Raw genomic sequence first — 15,368 nt, 5'->3', positions numbered from 1 at the left:
TTTTTTTTTCTTTTTATTTAAACCAGCATTTGAAACAACACATCTAGAGACTCCCTATTAGAAGTAGTCAGATCCTGAAATTCCAGAGCTCCAAAGGAATCAGGAATGAATGCAGCAAATTCCACTGTTATCTACTGAGACAGATGTTTAAAAGTGTCCATATATACGAATATGTATAGGTATGTGTGTGTGTATATATATATATGTTATATATGCGTGTGTGCGTATGTATGCACCTTTAGTATGTATCTACAAAATTATGTCAGATATCATCTATTCTAGAAATATTTACTAACAAAATGCCAGGAGTTCATCAGCAAAATGTAGGGGTTGCTTGCAAATACAGAGAGGATCTTGTACCTGCTTGTATTTAGTACTATGGACTCTCTGTTATTTAATGGGGTAGAGCTTTCCTTGCAGCTCTGCCAGGGAAACTTAACTGAAGTAAAGGAAATCATACCATAAAGGCAGTAATTCAGGCCTTGGGTCATTTCACTATTTTCTTATTCTTTCCTGACAATCAATTTTCACAATGCAAGTCTGCAGCAAAACAAAAGTAGACTTAATGGTAAAAATAAGGATTACTTAAACCAACAAATTTTCTCTAAAAGGTCTTCCCCAAGCCTTGTTTAAACTTCATTTTTCCTTGTATGATTTTTTTACAGGATTTAATAGAAATAGCAGCACTTTTCCATCCTGAGATTCTCCCTATATTTCCCTGGGCTGCCTAGGATTACAGTGTTAGGAGGGCACTGCTGATTCCTGCAGACAACTCTTTCCAGTGGAGACACTGAATACATTTCTACATGGTAAAACCTCAGGGAAACTACAGTCAGTATTACAAAAATCATATAGCTTTGTTACACTAAGGAAATTTAATTAAGTGAAAAAAACCTTCCACAAGATAAAAGTGACCACACAACTAACACCCCATCTGGGAGGCAGGGTAGGAACAGAACAGGTCTCTCTTCTTTGGTTCTGCTATAACTTACAGAAAATTTAGCAGTCACCACATCTTGTCTAGCAACACATGACAAGAAGCTCTATGAAATAATGGAGAAACTAATTGATAAGTTGTTGCAAGAATTAAAAACCCAACTGAGGGGGACACCCAAAGGAAGGCAATTTCCAAACTAAAGCTCCTCTCCTGACAGTATTCACAGATATGCTCATCTTCACGTGTATGAGTTATCTAGTTGCTATTGATGGAATAATCCATGCTTCATCAAGTTGTATATATGCTTAAGTTCCGGAGAATCAAGCCTGCATACATGAAATGTTTCCTGCTTACAGACATAGGAGAAAACAGCAAATTCTCAGGGGCCAAACTTGTGAACAGGTCTGACCTCAGTGGGAACAGGTCTGACCTCAGTGGTAACAGGACTGGGCATTTGAAATGACAAAATACTTGCAATACCAAGAACTAGCTAACTTATTTACAATTCTTTAGCCAGTTGTTCTAACTAAAGAGGCTAACCCCAACTCATAACTAAGATGCTTTACGTCCATATGACATGACAAACTTCTGTGTAGCTAAGGTCTGAGAGAAAAGTTCCTGTTACTTGTCGATGCAGTCATGCAGCTTTTGAATGCCTTCACTGGCTTTGTGAGTGGAAAGCCCTGACTGTGGGAATGCAGATGTATAACAATATTGGTCACCTAATACAAATAAGGATTAAATTTTGGCTATACTGAAATCAGTTAGAGAGTCTTGCCATTGATGGAAGACAAGTCAGAATGTAAAGAAAAAAATTGCTAGAATGGAACAAGATTATATTGTGATCAGAAGTACAGCTGTCTCCAAGTTTAGGTGAAAGGTGGACAAGGAACCACCACCTTGGTGGAGTCAATATAGCAAGCAGAAATTTTTGGTATAAGCTAGTCGGAACATGGAGAGTGACAAATTATTGGCTAACTGTAAGGGGCTTCTTAAAAACAGCCAGGTAAAGACCACAGAACGCACAGGTCCTAAGTTCCAAGTGTGAGATACACTTATTTGAACAGACTACTATAAGGAAACTGTATAAATTGCTGTACAAGAGATGAGACAAACTGATAAAATATCCCCTTTTAGCCATAAAAATCTATGAATCAGTGAGCTGTAATAGCACATATTAATAAATTTCTAAATTTATTTCAATTCAAAAACAATAAAGAATAATATTGATCATCATGGCTAATTTCTGTGTATATAAGGAACTGGTGTTGCAGTCATTACTGTGGGTATATTTATAACGTTATTTAAAATGATAATATCTGAGCTGCTGCTTCGGAAAAAAAAAAGCTTGTGATTTACTGCAGACATTTAAATGATCAGAATTTTATTACTGACCAATGAACACTTGAATATCTGAACCAATTCCAGGAAAATGCTTACAAAAATATATTTTTATTTTTTCAATCTAAGCTAATGATATGCAATTTCAATATTTTGATAAACAATCTTTACAGAGCCAAATACTTTGCTAACATAAACTAGTAGGGCTTCCCCGAAGGTGACTGGTCCTTTCCTTGCCGTATTAAATTATGGGTCTAGGATTAGACTGCAGCACCATGTCTACAGCAAACATATTACTTGCATATAAGGTGGGTGAGAGCTACTCTACCAAAAATAATCAGGGATAGAGTTACCACTGATAACCTAAGCTCTGAAAGAGAGATGCATAAAAGCAGTGGAGATTTTGCCATTAATGTGACAAATGCTGCACTTGCTTGAAATGTCATCAGCAGGTTTGGATGTTCTGGCTCGATGTGAAGTAATTCAGTCCATTCTATGTAGAAGTGCACATAGAAGGGAAACATTAATTACTGGACAAAAGGCACATCTTCCCTTTCAATGCAGTTACATGTACCTCATCGCAGTCCCTGACACTGGAGATGGGGAGTCCCAGCACATGGGGACAAGCAATCAGTCCTATGATGAGATTTATTGATCTACATTACATGGGTACAGGCTGCTGTTCCCAGAGCTGTGGCAGGGCTAGTAGCCAGCAGTCACCGAGTCCCTGACCTCAGCTTCATTCTGGGACTCTGAGAGGAGTCAAAGAGCACTCAGCAAGAATTAAATCATCTCTGACAGCTTCAACTCACACTGAATTTCCTGCCATATAAGGGGCCGATATTTCTGAGGGGCCACGAGGATGGGCATAACTCAACTCAAACTGTGGCTCTACCTCCTCTCCTCACTTGGCACTCGGCTGACATGAGCCATTTTGCAGATGGGCAGGCATTTTGTTAAGCCATCCTTCTGAGAGGCACTTTTTCCAGGAGGGAGGGAATGCCTGCCCCCAAAGCATGCAGCAGAGCCATCATTTCTGATTAACTGAGCTGCTGATATTTTCATAACAAAAGCGACACCTGTAATGGACTTTTTGCACCCTTCTAATACAATATCTTGAAACAAGCATTAACCCGTGCAGGTCACGACAAAACAGGTAACAAAGCGCTGGGCAGGGACTAAGACTTAGCATTCAGTTTCTGCTGATGACACTGATTTCCTGTGAAGTGTTAGGGAACTGCTGTTTTTCCTGCTTTTCCCTTCCCATTCCACACGCCTTCTCCGTGTGAGGCACTCTTGCACTGTGCATTTTGCAGACAGCCTGGCACAAAGGGATTTCACAAGATCTCAGCTGGGCCCTTAAGGCGCTTCAGAAGTTCCTTTTCATCTTTGCTCATGTTTTGTACTCCTCCTTCCCCAGAGAACTAATGCAGAATGCCAACTGTTAAGTTAGCAGCAGAGGGTCATCCCTGTCAGTCTAGATGCTTGTCGGCAGCCCCTCACACAGCGCTTTTTTATCCCCTCCACTTCAAATGCTTGGTGGAAGCAGGGTTATTCCTTTCCTGCTGGTTTTGTGATGCCAAAGAACTGAAAAATGCCCCAAGACACAAGACTCCAGAGCCCAAAGTATGTGGGGTTCAGTATTGCAGGTCATGCAGCCTAAAGCAAAGCGGATTCCCAAGGTCACACATGCTCACTTCAGCATCCCATTTTTGGAGATTCTGCCATTCATTTTGCTGGGGAAGGAGACATTGGGACCAAGCGCTCCAGTGGGTTGTAAACAAGCAGTGAGATCCCCTTGCTGAAGGGGGTCTGAACCTATACGTTCACGTGGTCCGTACTGTGCCCCACGGCCTCACCACCCTCGTTTCACAGCTGTGCAGTCCATACACCTGGTACTGCGCTTGACCCCATCAGCGCTGCTCCACGTCTCCCCATTTCAGTCTTGGATTTAAGGTTTTCAGAGCCAGGCAAGAGTGTAGCCATGCTTTCAGTCTCTCTTTACTGAGCTGTCCAAGGAAGGATTTGAGAACCTGATACAACGTACTCATTTGGAAAAACACTAACAATAATTTGTTTGTCTGGCTCCTGGCTTCATCTGGCTGAGAGTTTAGGAATAGGTTTACCAGATTATTTGGGGGGCTAATGCTTCTAAATATTTGGTTTGATTCTGTTATCCATATCATATTAGTAACAACTAGAATGCATCTCTGAAGCGTAGTAGAAACTTAAGCATGTGAGCCCAGCTGTTAGAAATGAAGAATGTAGATCTAAGATCGCAGTGTATAGTATGTGAAATTTGATACCGTTATTCCCAAATACTGTTTATAAAGGCTGCATGGTTAAAAAAACAAACAAAACCCAACAAAAACCCAACCAAAAAAACCCCTGCATAAACCTCTGGGATTTCTTTGCCTGCACATGCCTACCTTAGCAGGCTCAAAATCAGTTTAAAGCATTCTGTCTACAAGTGCATACACACAAAAAAGCCACTTAGAAGAAGCTCCACAGCGTTACTGCTAAAACTACTTGGGAACTTTAATTTTCCCTCTTGAAGCTAAATCTCTTAACAAATAAGTAATGGACAGGGTAGAAAGGCACAGAAGGAGAGTGCACTGACTCCGTAACACAAAACAATCCTAAAGCTATTTTAAATAATGCTGAAGTCAGAACTAGACCTCATCGGTGCTAAGGGACAGGGCAAAAGCAATATACACCCACGTTCCTCCCCTTCAGCTATACTGGCAGGGCTCCTCAGCAAAGGATGACAGCCTTTCTGACCCTGTGAGCTGCACAATGGAAACATTACATGGCCAAAAGCCACAAGCCTCAGGCCACATCCTTCAGAGGCTGTGAGAAGGGAGAGTCCAGGGAACAGCTTGCAAGCAGGGCCCAGAGATCACTAGTGACCACCTTGTCCCTGCAGGAGAGGTTTTTACCACTGACTGTCACAGCAATGGAGTTTTGCCAGCTGTTTAAAATCCCACTCTAGTAGCCTGGCTTTACCTTTCTGGCTTTGAAAACTGAAAATGTTGACTTTAAACTTTGGTGTGGGTGGTGCCAATTAGAAGCAAATTCACAGTGCAAATCAAATCCAAAGCTGGTGTTTATTTTATCCCCCACAGATATCCACAAGGGACATAAGAGAAATAAGCAAAGCCAACAGACAGGCACAGTAATTCTATCTGCAAGAAGTACAAAGTGAAACCTCCACCCCCAGCCCCTGTTGCACACAAACACACACCTACTTCTCTACCAAAATAAGTACAGTTTGATACAGAACTCAAATCTGATGACAGTCAGGATATATTGTAAAAGACAGCTGTTGGGCTGCAGCACAGAAGAAGCCTGAGGAGATGCTCCTTGTGATGAAGAGGCCCAAAGGAATCTTTGTAGGTGACATGCTAGATCAATCTTTTAATGTTATTGACAGTAAATAGCATATTTAGAGCTATGCAGCTGAGAATTTTCAGTTCTTGTTTAAATTAAATCAGTGCAAATGGTGCTATTCCTGATGTTATTAACTCTTATTACTTGAGGCACATGATGGTCTTTTCCCCTAAATACATGGCATTTGGAAGTACGTGACTATGTGAAATGCTATGTGAAATGTCTTTTTTTTTAAAACTTATATATTTTGTTATACTTTTTCACTTAGGTAAATGTGTAGCCCTTAGAAACATACAGGAATATCTGAGAACTTGACCTCAAAAGGTCTAGAAACAAAGATACCTTTTTTTTTTTTTTTTTCCAAAACAAAGCTTATGATTTTTAAGCCAGTCTTTCCATTTTACAGACAGTCAGACAGGGAGATCAACACTGTTCGTGTTTAAGTCCTTACACAGACAATATGCTTTGTACCCCATTGTTTCTTTGAGGCAAAGATTAGAAAGCAGTAGTAGAAAGCAGACAAAGAAATGTCACCCACACTTGTCCAAGAACTACTTTTAAGGAAAATTCCACTGACCTTTACCTGCGGAATTTTCCCTACAGCATTAGACTCACCCTTTAGCATCTCCTTAAGCAGCCTTTGCCTCTCAACGGCAACAAGTGTTTCCATCCATTGGCCTTAATACGGCGTGACGTCCCCTTACTGCATCATCAATTCTGGCTAATAAAATGGCACCTCAATTAACAAAGGTTAGAAACTTGCTTCCAAACGTTTGGCTTCATTTCAGCGTTTCACAATAGGCTTTGTGCACTCTAATGTGCCATTGCTTACTTGAGGAAAGCCGCTGTGATGAGTTCCCTGACAATTTCAGCACCCATACTCATGCCCAGCAGCAAAGCAAGCAACAAGGCCACATCTAGGTGGATGAGAGTCCTCAAAGCATGGACAGACAGAAAGTTTCCACGTATTTCATTGTGGCTTTATGTTATCATGCCACTTCACAGCGTAAAGAGAGAGGACTGAGCGGATTAATGAAGGACAGGTGCTGATACCCCATACTTTGCAGCAGTGTAAGCTTACTTCACGTCCTCACTTAATTTCAACTGAGGATATGTATTACTGACAGCATTTTTTTAATCCCCCTCCAAGAACATATCCTGACGAGATAATGGATTGTAATTTCACAGGGTAAGATCAAGTAACCACATTATCGGAAGCTGATCAGCCACTAAGTAAGGATGATGAAAAGAAATACAGTAGGGCAAAGCCATTTTTCACAAACAGCAGCAGTACAGAACTGGCAAATCCATGCTCTTACAGCTGAGATTAAATGCATCTTTCTTTTGTGCAAAACTATTACGTGCAAGATGAAGTTGGAGTCACTTGGAATAGTTTCAGGAAAACAAAATGTTGTTCAAATATGCAGTTTTCATTGACGCTGAAGCACTTAAAAAGATTTACTCATTTGGTTGAAAAGACTTTGAGGTTCAGAACAATCTGGTCTCTCTGATAATTTCTGACCAGTAGGAGGGAAGAACAACCTTGACTAGAACACCTACAGATTCCTAAAGGAGCTATTTCAACATAAAAATATTCAAAAGGTTTTGTTTGCTCACGTAGAATGTATAAAAATCCTGAAACCTCGGTAATTGTCACAAAATATAATCACGGTCTTTCAGACAGTTCTATGCAGAGATATGTTTTAAAAGTTTACAATGACAAAAAAGAAACCTAACTCCTGTTTTACAATCCTTCTTTTTTGTCTGAAGTTCTTGGGGTGATTGGTCTTTTATTACTTTTGAAATGTTATGTGTTATTTCTTCTCATACAAGAAGCCCAATTGTTCTCAGTCTTTTTCATTTCAGGGCTTCATTAATTAGGTTTCTGAAACATCTGTCAGCATAACCTCCTTCTTTCACAAACTTTCGAGTTTTCAGAAAAGTTGCCATTTAGTATGACATTTTTAATATTCAGGCTCAGCCCCAAAATTATTCTTCAGCTAAAAGAAAAATGATCAGACTTTTTTTACATTCATTTTGTGACTAAAAAATATTCTTGTGACATTTTTTCTCTCAAAGCAGAATGATTTTGAGAAATAGCAGAATTCCTGAAAACTTGGAGTTATACAAGTGAACAAAAGAGGATTTTATTTATTTTATTAGAACTGTTGTTCAGTGCCAGGTTTTTTTCAAGCTTGAAATGTTTGGCAAAATGTTCCCATGCAGCAAAATTAAAAAAACAAAGGCAAGCATGCTCATCAGATTGAAGTACTCATTTTTTTTTCTAATTCTTTCTCCTGTTTAGACTGTTCTGCCTGTACAGCTACATCATCTGCCCCCAGACTACTACCACTCTCAGTAATGACCCTGATGAAGTGACCCTACCCCAATTTGGCTATTGTCCTGGGCTAGTTAGTGCCTTCTGTTTCTTGTTTTGACCATTATTTCTGCCAAGGCTGCAGGAGACACCAGGGTCTCCTCACTAGTGTTGTTTAAAACAGTACAGGAAATCTATCATATTGAAGGCACTACAAGAAACCCACTCTTTATGTATACTTCAGAAGCAGAAAGAAGTTTCACCTGAGATCAGATCATTCTTCTGCAGGGCTGGGGTCTGGTCCAGCATGAGAAGCAGTGCTCAGCCAGATAGTTCTGCTTGCAGCAGGTTTAGATGAAAATGTCACTGACTTACTACCTCCAATTTAGCAGGATCGGATGCTCCAGATTACCACCTCATCAAACCTGCCATCCTCACAGCACCTGGAGCCACCACATACCCTGAAATAAAACCTGCCTTTCATCAGGAAATCCAGCCAGATGGGAGGATACTGACAGAATCACGGTAAGTAGTAGCTCTGTGGGGAGCCCGGCAGCACATCCACGTGTGCCATGCTGAATCGTGGGAGCTGGCTCTCTCGCAAGCTAGTTGAGCAACCTGGCCCTTTCACTCATGCCTAAGTATAAGTCTCCAGAAACCAGGCACAGAAAGACCTGCCTCCTGACTACCTCGCTCTTCTTGGAGAACACCCAGCAGGTCGAGCTTTTGAGTCGCTGTGTAACTTCAAAGGACAAGATCCAGATAAGTACCCTGTGCTGAGACAGCTGCCTCCCCTACACGAGGTACAGCGTGCCCTGGTAGCTCAACGCTGGACTCTGAACCCCTCTCTGGGACCCACCTGGCTCAGAGCAGAGTTCTGTAGCACTTGGGTCCCTTTTAGGATCTGGCCTGTGCTGTAATGCTCCATGCCACAGGTTTTTACTCTGAGAAGAAAGCAGAACTGACCTGTAGGGGAAGTGAGCTGCCCGCAGACATAAAGTCAATGAATCTCAGTACAGCATCAAGGCATCCTGCCACACACAAGAGGATGGAGCCTGTGTGAGCTCCAGGCTTCCCCTCACTTCCATTATTAACCACCAGAAAGAAGCGCAGACGCAAACAAGTGTGCATTTCATCTACGTAATGATATTATAGCACACAGCAACCTGGAACAAGTTGAGAAGAACAGGGTTTTAAACTTGAGCTCTAAGGAAAAATGGTACTGTTAGCTCCATAAATGCTTTTGTGGCTTCTTGTGAAGCACTTGTATTCCTAGTGAAGAAAGCATTTTCCACCTGGCTCTCTGTTGCTGCCACATCCCAATTTATTCATGCTTTGTTTTATCAACATTGGCACAGAAGCATTTTAAAGTAAAAAAATTTGCTTCTGTACAGCACAGTTGGCAGGGAAGAGTGCACTGATTTCTGTGAAGTTTGCAATGCACAGGCTTCCCCCATCCTGTAGCAAATCAGAAAGGAGCGAGGCTTGCTCCTTATATTAGTTAGCATGTGACAACTCAGCGCTAAGTAGTTTGGCTCTGAAGACAAGCAAAGCCAAAGCAGGCAGTTGCCATAGTAGACTCCAAAACCTTGACAGGAACCAATATGTAAGCTCAGGCTGCCAAAAGACAGCACTTGTTGCTTGACACATTAGGACAACAGCATGTCACTCAACACCTCTGGAGTCTGAGTTCCAGTTTACAAGCTCCTAGTCAGGAATAACTGTGACCAGCTTGCAAACAATGTCAGGACAACCACCGTGTGGTTACATCCAGCTGTCAGAATTATTTTTGCTTAAAAAAAAAAAAAAAAGCTGATGCCGTTCATAGGCTGACAGCTGTCTCTGTAAAGCATTCCTGCAATTTCCATAGCCATCCTGGGGGCAAGGTCATACAGATAGATGTGACAAGGAGAGCCCTGACATTTAACACTCTGGGAAGCAACACTGAAGGATTACAGGTAAGATACCAGCATGCTTCACCAGGACTGCCTGTCGCAGAAAGCAACTCAGATCCACAGGCAGCTTCAAAAATTCTGTGAAATAAAGCCCCTGGGTAGAAACGATGTCCTCCTCCTTCTGTACCCAACTGTAGGAAGTACTCTAAAAGGCTGAAGGTGCTGCTCAGTTATAAGGATGAAATGAAGGAAGCTTCAGCATTACATCTGCAATCTTCCATGGCTAGAAATCTACCAGTGGAAAGGGAAAATCCATAGTTGCCTAGTGGGATTTGATGCAGTTATCGCTAGTTCTACAAGCTGATGAGATACATAAATTCCTTTTTTTTTTTTTTTTTTTTTTTTTTTACAAATAGGGAAACTCTCCAAGAACCCTGGCTTATCTATGCTATCTTACAGCAGAAGACTGGAGTATGTCTGCATTTGAAAGGACCCACTCCCATCAGCCAGGTTGCTAGACATCCTATACAGCCTTAATAAATAATGGGTCCTGTGTCCTGTCTGAAAAGCAATGAGGTACAGCTTTGCTTTTTCCTTCCTGACCATCAGCTATTTTTCCATATGCCCAGCACCTCAAGCTGCCAGACGTTTGGCAAACCATGTACTGCTGTAGATGTACTTAGGCATAATCCTTGCATACAGCTCTATTGTGCTGACTGGGAGGTGTGAGTTGACCAGGGTTACTCACTGTGCACGTGTGACAGCCACACTGCACCTTCACAGTCTCTGCTCTTTTTCTCTTGCTCCAGAGCTCCAGACAACTGTGGTTGTCACTGCCATACAAAAGACCTTGCTCCAACGTGCTTTCTGCTGTGACTTTCCACTGAGAGCAAACCACGTATAAGCACCACAGCTGCTGTATCCGCGTCCATTCGGTTTAGTGGTCTTTGTGCCAGAGCTCTTGGCGTCATGTCAGCCCCAAGAGGAACTGGCTGTGCCTGCAAGTTTCTTTACAGATAAATAACCTGCTTTGCTGTTGCTGCTGTTAATACAGAGGAATTGGGAGTTTCATTCTGTTCTCAAAAAAGCTGATTTTGCATGCAAAAGCACAAAAGCCAAGAACAGATACGGAAAATAACTACTGAAGAGACTTGATCACCGTCTGTTGCAGTTTTTCTTTGTAGGTTTAGCTACTACAGCACCTACCTGCAATGTGAACTGTTGGTGTATACAGTTTCAGGAATTAAAAAAATGGACATATTGCAAAGTCTCAGGTTTCTAATGAACATTTTAATTCCCAGATTTTCTCTGAACTCGCAGCGTTTAGAGCAAAGCAGACTGACCACTGGTGTCAGCTTGATGTAAGCTAAGCACAGGACTACCTACATAGAAGGAACTGCAAACTCCACCTCAAAATATTTCTTTCAGAGCACTCCCTTAGCAGACTAAAACCCATTTAAACTTAAATACTTGGTTCTTCAGCCAGAATAAAAATACAGCTTTAATGAATAGGGCCAAAAAAGAAGTTTCTCTTGATGTTTCTCCCAGAAAACTTTTCTGTTTTCAGCTAGCCATAGCACTCAAGGGTAAAAAAGAATCTGTCAGAACAGGAACACAGCAACCTTCTACCTTGTTTTTGCACGGCTTACCAGAAGGTAAGGTTGAAATAATTTCTGCTTGTTCTGCTTTTATCCTTTTCGTTATTATATGCTAACTGCTGCAGCACACCTTTTTAAAACACTCCTAAACAAAGCGAGAGGTTCTTTTAAGAACAGTAGAGGCCCCAGGAATGCCACACACACAGCCCAGCAGGTCCCCTGTTGTAGCTGACCCGCAGGCTGGACTCACTGCCAGCGGCACGCTGCGCAGAGACCCGTGAACCTGTGGGATCCGGAGACAGGCTGAGCTCCTCCGGCCCATGCCTGAAGTTAGCACTGCTGAGATGCTGATAAAGAAGTAGTCAGACATCTTCACCAGCAAAATCCTTAAAGATTGTTTTAATAGTGTTCTGTGTATTGCTAAAGGGCAAGTTCTAAGCCAAAAGTTAAGGGTTTCCTACTTGATGCTCTTTAGACTTTGAGACAAGCATTTCAGTATCAGTAGCTTCTCGCATGGATATACTTTTCCATCTCTCTCTTGCAAAATGCAACCCAAAAAGGCAAAATCTTCAGCAGCGGCATATGTGCCTCATTTTCAATAGCTCTGTCAGCTTTGTCTCAAAGAAGCTGAAGTACAGTTTACATGTCTCCCTCCTGAAATCCAACAACTGATGGAAACAATACAGGACAATATGAAAGTGCCAGTGAAGCATCTGTAACTACTTAAAAACAACAGAACAAGCAGAAAGTCATTAGTAAGGCTTCTGAAACCCACAAATTAAGTTATATATTTCTCCGCTGAGGAAACCGGGAGATTGAGCATCACAAACTATTCCAGAGGAAAAGACCATCTGGGTAGAATTTTGAAAATCACAGCAAGTGCATTAGCATGGACTGGGTGTTTGGCCAGAGGGAGCTTACCAAAAACTGAAGGCCTCAGGGGGCTCAGCAGACAGTGACCTGGAGGCTGAGCTCAGAAAAAACCACAAACTGAAATGAAACTCTTTGTAGCAGCCAAAAGAAGCTTGGTTTTGGTTGAATAACACCAGCATGTTTTTTGTGTCCTTAATTAAAAGTATCTCAATGAAGCACTTAAAAAATTAAATATTTTGAAACCTAAAAAAGATAGTAACATTTTATGGGATAAAAGGTTTAGAGAGATTTCAGTTTAGTCGTTGTCTCATTCTGATTATTTTAGCCTAGAAATGAATAAAATACAGCTATTCATACCATGCAGCACAGGAAACTGGTTTTCATACCTTTCCTACATACACAGTCAGTGGACAGAAGGTAAATCAAGGCACCTAAATCAGGCCTGGGAGAAAAACACTCCCTTTCCTTGGAGTTGCATGCCTAAGGTTGGGCTCTCTAAATATTCTTCTAGATGTCCGCCATCAGAAACTTGCAAGGAATGAAAGCTCTGCTTTCTGATCTGCTTTAGTCACCGCAGGGCTTAAATTTTGGGATTAGCAGACTTCTCAGAATAGGCAGGCAGGGATCCAGTCAAGCTGTAGATAATCAGAAACTGCACCTTAGATTTCAGCTACAAAAAGCCTCCCAGTAGCACAGGACTCTCACTAGACTTAAGACAAGTTACTACCCCATTCTCAGAGCAGTGCAAGTGCACACCTGCCACCAGAGAGTGAAGGACAAGGCCACCATTCCAACATTGCAGACAAGCTTTTTATTATGAAAACATCTGCACAAATCTGTTAGCCCCTGCACATTTGTCATCATTCCTTAGCGGGTAATCAAGATCAAGCCTTTCATTTTCAGCTCACAGTCCAATTAACAACAGAGAGATATATAAAATAAAAGCCTATTTTAAGAGCTGATTTTTAAAGATGGATATTTATCATTTTGTTCGCACAGTAAATGGTTTGGTTAGGTTTAATTCATGTTTATTAAAGTCCATAAAAGTTGCTGTATGAGAGACAAATGCAATTACCTTTACTATGGGAATAAATGTATAACGAAATCCTAGCTTTCCCTCTTTAAAATAACACACTTCACAATAAGTACAGATTTTGGCAAAGCAATGTTCCCCTGCCACGCAGCACATGTTTAATGAAGCTACTCCTCAGCTGTTTGTTGCTGAACTGAGCACTCCCGGTCCATTAAAGTGGAAGCCTCCACCGAAGGAAAACACTTCACAGTTTCAATCTAAAAGTATGTCAGCTTATCGAAACGACAATCATTCTGTCTTTTCACAAAGCAATTAGAGCAGAAAGCAATCACAGAAAGGAATTAAGAGGGATTTCTGGTCAGATCTCCCATCAGGATCACTCAGACCAGATGGATTCATACAACCTCAGATCTCTCCCTTTGCCTTGTCACATCCTGGCCTGCAACTGCTTTGGCACGGGCATCCTGAAAGAATGCCAATGGTACTTGCATGCACTGTAATTAATAAGCAAGGTTTTAATTTACCTATTAAAAATTACATTCTAGGAAGCTAATGAAAAGCCATCTTATTAACAAAACAAAGTATTTTCTCTGGCCTCGATAAATGACCCCAATATTACACAGTCCACCCAAACTCAGAAGGGAAGATTTTTTTGGTTTCAGAAAAAAAAATCAAGACTTTTTGCATGGAAAACCATGTCACTGGAACAGTATGCGCTGCAAAATGGAGCTTTAATAGCCAATAAAGATAGAAAGAGGTAGTGCTTGCTACCTCATCGCTAGCAGGTTTTCAAATTATGGAATTCATCCGTCACACTCCACTTAGCATATCTGTATCACTTCACCAAGTAATGCCACCATCAGATAGTTATTTTAATAGTGAACAGGTAAATGAATAGTGTAAAGGGTAATAGAATGGAGGAAAAAGAGACAAGACCATTAAGTCAAGTCCTTTTTTTTGCTTTTTCTCTGACACTGAAGAGTGAAGATTCCTCTTTAACTCGCTTTAAACTGGGAGGAATGTAAAAAAAAAAAAAAAAAAAAAGCAGATGTATTTAACCAGGCAATTTACTTAATACAAGAGAAATCTTCAAGCTTATTTCAGGAGCAGATCTCTAGAGATGCTTGCATTTCTCAAGGGTAAATAGACACAAAGAACTTTACTGCATGCATGGATAAATTATTTACACAAAGCAAACTGGTCCAAACTTAAGAGTGACTTGAGACTTGTCCCTAAAAATTTAAAGCCTCCATCTTTACAGTCTTTGTTCTCCACAGCAGCTGGTAAGCTGTGGTCCTCGGTCAAGCAGTCCTCAAGGTCCAGGCTGCAAAGCGTGCAGCTCTCTTGAGCAGGCTGGCTGTGCCCACGCTGCCTCCTGAGTGGGCTGTACGGAGCAGTGAGAGATACACCGCAGTCCTTCGAGCCTCCACAGCAGAGGCAGTGGTTGAACATGCAAACTGCCAAGAGCCTCAGGCAATTCTCCAAATGTGCATCCACGCATTCCCCGCTTCTGCAAGTGCTTCTATCAGGACACAAAAAGGGAAAATCACCTTTTTTGGGGGGGGGGGCAGGGCAGAAGCGAGGATTCAGCAGGCAGGAAGATTCCTAGATAAAACATCTTGGTTTGCCTGTTTTCCTGGTGGCTAGCTTGCAAGAGCAGCACACCGGCCGGCCATCCCCACCTTCCCCGTGCTCCCAGCAGGAAGCAAAATTCACAGACCCGCTCCACTCTGGGAACTGAGGACCTGTGGAAACGTGGGCTGCTCTTCACCCCATCACTCACATTTGTTAGCACGTGTTAGCACAGCTGAAGCCACCCGGAGGTTTTAGTAGCCACTGAATTTTGCTCTGAAAAGCTGTTTCCCCCAGTTCCTTCGGTTCTAGCACTGGCTTGGGCCAGAGCGGCAGCACAGAACACTACCGCAGCCTGAATGCTCAGAGCTGCGACATTTCAGGTTTTGTTTTAAACCTGCCTTCAGTTGCT

At 41.7% G+C, this 15,368-nt stretch overlaps 1 long non-coding RNA gene across 2 annotated transcripts; it reads left to right on the top strand.

Annotated features, from left to right (window-relative positions):
* The first annotated feature begins 29 nt into the window (after positions 1–29).
* LOC115346589 lies at positions 30–14,882 on the top strand. 2 transcript variants are annotated; one of them, XR_003925173.1, is made up of 3 exons: positions 30–179; positions 8,378–8,510; positions 10,690–14,882. It is a non-coding gene; the product is annotated as an uncharacterized LOC115346589 (long non-coding RNA). The 2 variants fall into 2 exon arrangements; XR_003925174.1 differs by having other exon boundaries at positions 8,375–8,510.
* Positions 14,883–15,368: the final 486 nt, after the last annotated feature.

This window comes from Aquila chrysaetos, chromosome 1 (genome assembly GCF_900496995.4).
Source record: "Aquila chrysaetos chrysaetos chromosome 1, bAquChr1.4, whole genome shotgun sequence".
Classification (NCBI taxonomy): domain Eukaryota; kingdom Metazoa; phylum Chordata; class Aves; order Accipitriformes; family Accipitridae; genus Aquila; species Aquila chrysaetos.
This window is presented reverse-complemented; position numbering and strand designations above follow the sequence as displayed.